Source organism: Lupinus angustifolius, chromosome LG13 (genome assembly GCF_001865875.1).
Source record: "Lupinus angustifolius cultivar Tanjil chromosome LG13, LupAngTanjil_v1.0, whole genome shotgun sequence".
NCBI classification, from domain to species: domain Eukaryota; kingdom Viridiplantae; phylum Streptophyta; class Magnoliopsida; order Fabales; family Fabaceae; genus Lupinus; species Lupinus angustifolius.
Window position 1 is genome coordinate 5,577,196 of NC_032021.1, and position 8,044 is coordinate 5,585,239.

Genomic DNA, 8,044 nt, shown 5'->3' on the forward strand with positions numbered 1-8,044 from the left:
AGAAAAAAAAGATTATCAAGATTTAACTTATATAATTCATCACATAATATTCCATTTCCAATTAAATGAGTATATTTATACAAATTGAAACATTCATTACCAAATTTAAAGGAGTATCCAACAAGATCAAGTTTAGATAAAGAAACCGGATTCCTAGATATATTAGGTATATAAAAGGTTTCAAATAAATCTAAATGATGTCCAGTATCAAAGATTAAACGATAAATCCCAACAGCTTCCATTAGAACCTTCACTCTATTTCCCATAAAGACAAATTTTTCATTTGGTCTTGTAGTTCGGGTCGTAATGAATCCCTGCATAGTATTAGAAACATGAGCAATACACCGAGAGTCAATCCACCAAGTATAAGGAACTTATGCTAAGTTTTATTCAAAACATACATAAGCACTGGACTTACCTTTCTTTTCAAACCAATCTTTGCATTTTGGACAATCCGTTTGGAAATGTCCAATCTTTCTACAAAAACGACATTTGTTATCATGATGTTGCTTCTTATGGATTTGAGAAGAGGATTCATTAATCTTTAAGAGTCTCTTCCCTTTCTTGTCATGGTTCTTACTGACTTTCTTTCTAGTTCCTTGATGATTAACATAATTGATGGAATGATTTCCTTGACTCCTCTATATAATAAGTTATAATATTATACATATATATCACTTCTAAAATTGTACATAAATTATAATGTTGGATACATGTTCATAATTCATTTTCACCAAATGTTCAAATGTAATTATAACTTAATCATACATATGTTGTGTTATAGTTCATTTGGAAATGACCATATTCGAGGGTAATGAATTTAGTATAAATTGTATAAAGAAGTTTTAATCTACATTCATTCCCAATGTCTTAAGTCTTGCTGCAATGTTTGTCCACTGTTATATAATATATATTCTGTTAATGTTATATAAAACATTTAATACATATATATTAACATTACATATAACATCAAAATTACTTCAGTGTTAACCTTATATATATAACGTATATATTATCGGCATGTTAACGCAAAATATATATATCAAAACAAAAACAGAACCTTGAACTGATATAATATATATGGGAGCACTCTTCCACAAATTTAGCATTTCTTTAGCACTTTCATTTTTAGGAAGAACTGACTTAATGTTACCAACAATACTCATTCGCATATACATTAGACTCAATCTGTTTGATCTATGCCAATTTCTATAATGAACTTTATGTTCTTCAGTACTTATATTAGTAATAACATTTGACTTATCTTCTCTAAGTGACAAATTCAAATCCATTACTCCAAGATAAAATTGGATTTGTTCACTCCATTCAGAGAAGTTAAGTCCATTGAAAGTTGGAACAGATGAGAATTGCGTATGCAAAACAACAGATACTGCAATCAATAAAATTAAACAAAAACATTAAGGCCTTGAGTTACATGCTAACATGGTAAATTAATTCAGACTACTTCATAAGTTTATATTAATGTCTACCTTTGGGTAATCCATCAACAGATACTAGACATGATGATACTAAAAGAAATTCACATAATTTGGCAATGATGCATGCATAAATTAGAAACATTTACTATATGTGGATATATAAATATAACTAATGATGCATTTACACTACCAACATAATGCTCATTGATTATAAGAACAAACAATCAACATTTGGACGATTCTTAACTGTCTTATAATAATGAATTTCAATTTACTCATAAACAAATAATTGTTATATCATTCATAGTATAAAATTAATGGGTAAATGAAATATGATCATACAATTTGGAATTAAATAAACATAAAGATTTGACCACTTTGGTGATTAACAAATCTATCATAGAATAATTTCTAACAAATGAAATATGATCATACAATTTAGAATTAAATGACATAAAGATTCGACCACTTTGGTGATTAACAAATCTATCATACAATAATTCCAAATATATAATAAGTTATAATATTATACATATATATCACTTCTAAAATTGTACATAAATTATAATGTTGGATACATGTTCATAATTCATTTTCACCAAATGTTCAAATGTAATTATAACTTAATCATACATATGTATATTCACTGTTATATAATATATATTCTGTTAATGTTATATAAAACATTTAATACATATATATTAACATTACATATAACATCAAAATTACTTCAGTGTTAACCTTATATATATAACGTATATATTATCGGCATGTTAACGCAAAATATATATATCAAAACAAAAACAGAACCTTGAACTGATATAATATATAGAGGGAACGGTACTTTTATGTATATATATTAATGTTATTAAATGTTCATATATATATATATATATATATATATATTACATTACTCTTAATGCTATATATACATACAAACATAGTTTGTAATAGTACCTTTTCACTTTTCAAATGATTTTATTTTCTTTTTCTTTTATCCACGTTCTGCTCTGAATTCCAAGTGAAATATATAGCAGAATAATAGAGTGCAAAATAGAAACATATATAATACAAATTATTGTTTCTTTAATTTTTTTTATTTTCATGGAGCCGAAATAATTATATTTTAGTTCACTCTACATTCAAGAACATACTTCAATATATCATTTAGGATCAAATCATTATTAATAGAAAACTATAAGTTCTTAAACACAGTGCTATAATACTAACATGGAAATCATATGTAGATGGATCTTAGGAGTTCATAGTTTTCACATAACAAGAATGGTTATAGATTAATAACCTTTACCCATAGCGATACGATCCTTCATTTAGCTATTGTGTGGTGTTCTTGGTTTTTAGAGAAACTCTTCTATCTCTTTCTCTTTCTTTATATGTTCTTCCTTATTGCTGGCTAATAGAGCAACGTTTCTGGACAAAGATCGAGACTTTGTTTACAGTCTTTTTCTATTGAGTATATTGTTTCCATCAAACACTATATATAGACTCTTTTCCAAAAGTTTTACCATTTCATTCAACTCTCCAATTCAAGAATTATACTATTCAAAACAAAATAGTATATCATTTCTTTTGGTAGGATAGAATCCCACTCACTTATTAACTAGCTATATGCATTATTGGTGGACTATAACTATGGTTTCTAGTTTGAAAATGATATATCATAATATTAAATCTTCCAATAAAAAATGATATATCAAGCACTGCAATTATATGTTTGGTTGGGTTTACTAAATACGCTACCTGGGGAAAAAAATGTAATTCGGGTTTTAGGAGAATGTAAATTTTCCAGTTTCTCATAAAACATTTCTGGCAAATATTTGTGAGGGATCCTTTTTAAAAAAATCCTAAATGAACGGGTTATAGCTTCAGACAAAATAAAAAATTCTATTATTATTTTTATTTATAAAACCTAAAAAAAAAAAGTGCAAATATCAAAATAAAAAATATTTTATTACCATAGTTCCTTTTTTTTTGTTAGCACAATCTTTTTGGGTCTAAAGCATTTTCTTTCTACTCGTTTTGGTTGTTGTAAACTATATATTCAAAGTATGTGGGGCATTGTTTAGTTACCTACTATCTATTATTATTGGATATGTGTTACACTCATTAGTAAATGCCAGGAAATTTCTAATGGTCTATGTTGACACTCATTAGTCGTTTATTTTAATTTTAATTTTATAAAACTATAAATAGATAATTTACTTTTTATTAAACATTTTATGATACACTCAGTTTTATTTAAAGAAGTTGGAGGATACAATATTATATTATATATATAGTGCTTAATGTATATCGCGAATAGATGTACATAAAAATATTGAAGGTGATTTTTTTAAATATGAAACTAACAAACTTATAGTATATAATATTAAGAGAGCCACTTACTTATCCACCATCTTTTTAACCCATCCATATGTCCACTTCTTGTTGTGGAAGAATAAGGCAGGGAATGCTGTCTATACTCCATTGTCCACAAAGTGATTCTTTTTCCATTCTTTTTTATTTGGACTTTGACCTAAAAAAATTGTTAAATTCTTCCAAGTATTTTTATTTATAGTACCATTTAACATTTGTCAATATAATTATAATATTAAAAATACTATTTATATAAGATAATTTTCATACAAACAAAAAATATTTATCATTAAAAGTCATAAGGTGGTCATATAGTTATGATGAATGGTTTAAAAAATGGAATAATAGTAAGATTAATAGTTCGAATATCACATATTATAAATACTGACATACTAATATTTATCTAAAATGATATTATCATATTATAATATTATAAGGGTATGTAATAATTTCTAGTTTGAGCTCTTGCTTTCTCAAATCTTTTTCTATTTCTGCTACTGGTAGTTCCACAAACCCTTTTATAAGCTAAGCAAACAACTTTTTCTGTTTTGTTTTTTAAAACTACTTAGAAAAGTGTTGACCATAAGAAAAAAGCTAAGTATATCGTATCACTAACCAAAGATTAGTGATAAAAGGGGTTAGAGAATTGACATCACATAACCTCTATCTGTCACATATCTAACGTAACTTTGAGTAATTATTTTTTTGGTATTATTAATGATATCTTTTCACTATTTTTGAGTAAAGAATTAATCGTTTTTAGGTGTGTGACTGCCCCTTCTAATAAGTGTTGTTCTCAATAATCAAACCCTTAACTTTTTTTATCATCTTAAAAATTTAGTAGTGTATTAAATCACTAGACCAATATATTATTGGTAACTTTGAGTAATTTGTAAACATTAACACTTAATTGATAATTTAATAAAAGAGGGAAATGCTTATTAAAAAAATTAAATACAATGTTTTACTATATATCAATACATCACTTTTAACACAAGCTTAATTTTATCAATCTGTTATCCTCAATATATTGTTATTGTGGGTATGACTATTTAAAGTATAAAATGAAATAATAACAATACGAGATGCCATTGTATATTTAGACGCGTTCTTTATTATATATTATTAGTTATCAATCAAAGTTAGCAACTACTCACAAAAGCCCTGAATTACAAGTAGATGTATTTATTAATAATATAACTATTGTGAGCAAGTACTGTATGCTGAAATTTAATCCATAATATTTAATGAACCAACAACCAAACCTATAGATAAAATGGGGAGAAATAAAAAGTGAAGACATACCTAAGTCTACTAGAAGTAAAAAATGAATTCCAATTTATCTTCTTCAAATTGGACACACTTATGATACATTTGTAAGTGAGAATTTGGAGGATAAAGAATAGAAAATGAATGTTTTAAAGTCATTTCATAATTATATTTTATAACTCTAAAATTTTCTATTAATTTATATCTATAACTCAAATCGCAAATGGGTCCTTAAAGTAATTAGAGGCTCACCATATCTATAACGCTCAAAACATGTCTGTCTTTTTATGTGTAAATGTTGGGGGACCATACGGGTTGTATTTGACCTATTAGGCTAATTAGTGTTAGAAATAGTTAATTATTTAAGCAAGTTTTCAAAAGTTAGTTTTGTTAGTTCAGGTTTTGGCTAACTATAAATAGCTTGTGTATCATATTGGTTGAGTAATCAATACATGAATCATTGTTGAAATCTTACACTCACTCTCTTATCTCTAATATACTATTTTCTCTAATTCTAACATTTCCCTTCCAATCTCAACCTCACTGTTTTTCTCTTCATTCTTCTTCTTCTTCATCAATCTTCTTGTTCACGGCAAAAGGGGAACTTGATTTTCTCCAACAAATTGGTATCAAGAGCTCGAGGAAGATCCTACACACTCTATCCCCTCCAATTTCCTTCTTCTGCTTTCTTTAAATGGGGTGCACAAGCACAAGTTTTCCAGCTAGCCTACCTGTCCCCGATGGCAAAAATTGGAATAGATGGAACATTCAAATGAGGGCAATCATGGGGTTTCAAGAAATCTCAGAAATTTGGTTACCCTCAACTTGAGGCAGATTCAACAGAACAACAAAGATTGGCACGCAAGGAGAATAAAATGAAGGATTTCAAAGCCATGTATCTTCTACATCAGTGTGTTGATGAATCACACTTTGAGAAGATTGCTTCAGCACAATCCTCACAAGAGGCATGTCAAATTTTAGAGAAAATAAGGGAGCAAAACAATTGAAGAAAGTTAGACTCCAAACTATGAGACGACAATATGAATTGATGCAGATGGAGTTGAATGAGAAGGTTGCCCAATTCTTCAACAGGATCATCTGTCTTACAAACCAGATGAAAGCTTGTGGTGAAACTATAGCTGATCAAGCCATTATTGAAAAGATCCTGAGAACTCGTACCCCAAACTTTGATCATATAGTTGTTGCTATTGAAGAATCAAAGAGACTTGAAGATTTGAAGTTGGAAGATCTTCAGGGCTCCCTCGAGGCTCATGAGCAAAGACTCATTGAGAGATCAACTGATAAAGTCAGTCAAGCATTGCAAGCTCAAACTTACAAGAAGGGAAGATACTTTAGTAAGAATAGTGAAAGAAACTGAGGAAGGGGGAAAGACTATAAGGGGAAGAACTCTGGAAACTCTGGACTTCAAGATCAAGAAAGAACTGATCTTGAGGAGGTGGTAGCAGTTGGAGAGGAGGAAAGAAGAAAGTATACATAAAGAGAGTGAAGTGCTTCAACTGCAGTAAATTGGACCACTTCTCTTCTGAATGCCAAGCACAACCAAGATACTCTAATGCTAACAATAGACATCACCATGATGAAGCTCACATGGTGAAGGAATATAATGGCTATGTTGATGATGATTCACCCATCTTGCTAATGATGACAACAAGCCAAGGCAACAACAGTGAAGACATTTGGTATGTGGACTCTGAGTGCTCCAACCATATGACAGGACATAGAGAATGGCTTTTCAACTTTGATTTTAGCAAGAAGAGCAAGGTAAAGTTTGCTGATAATAGAAATGTCCAAGCAGAAGGGATTAGAGATGTTGTGATCAAAAGAAAAGATGGCAAGAATGCTTTGATTTCTGAAGTTCTTTTTGTACCAAACATGAGTCACAACTTGATCAGTCTTGGTCAGTTATTAGAAAAGGGGTTCTCTATGAGTATGTAGGATGGTGAGCTTGAAATCTTTGATTCAACTAGGAAGAAAATCATAAGAGCTCCTCTAACTCAAGACAGAACATTTAAGGTAAATCTCAATAACATTGAATCTCAATGCCTTAATACTGAAACTCTGAGGGAAGATGTATGTCTATGGCACATGAGACTTGGTCATTTGAATTTCAAAGACCTTAGCCTTATGAAAACAAAGGAGATGGTTCTTGGTTTTCCTTCAATTCAGATACCAAATAGGATATGTGATAGTTGCTAGATCAACAAGCAACCAAGATCATCCTTTAGCAAATTCAACGCTTCAAGAGCTAACAGTCTCTTACACATTGTCTACTTTGATGCTTGTGGTCCTTTTGAGACTACCTCACTTAGTGGAAATATATATTTTGTCACAATTGTTAATTACTTTAGCAGAAAATTTGGCTATACTTGATCAAGCTCAAGAGTGATGTGTTTGGTATATTCAAGATCTTCAAGTGTATGGTTGAAAAACAACCAGAAAGATCAATCAAAGTGCTGAGAACTGATGGACGAGGTGAATTCACTTCCAAGGAATTCAAATTGTTTTGCACTGAGAATGGAATTATGCATGAGGTGATTGCACCTTATACTCCTCAATATAATGGAGTAGTTGAAAGAAGGAATAGAACCATTCTTAACATGGTTAGGAGCATGCTGAAATCTAGGAACCTAACACATGGCTTATGGGTGTAAGTATCAGAGTGCAACTAAGAGGGGGGGGGGGGTGGGAATAGGAAATAAAAATGAAAGAGATAAGGAGAAGAGAGTACATAAGGAATTTTTATACTGGTTCACCTTCCTGTCCACCGAAGGTTAAATCCAGTACTCTTGCCGCACAAGAGATTTTTCCACTAAGAATTATGAGTTGTAATTACAATATCTCACCCCGAGATCTCTATGTACCTTACACACTCCCTAATTCTTATACCCTTTGAAAACCCATTTCCAAGTGAATCAATTCCCTTTTTCTTCACACCCCGT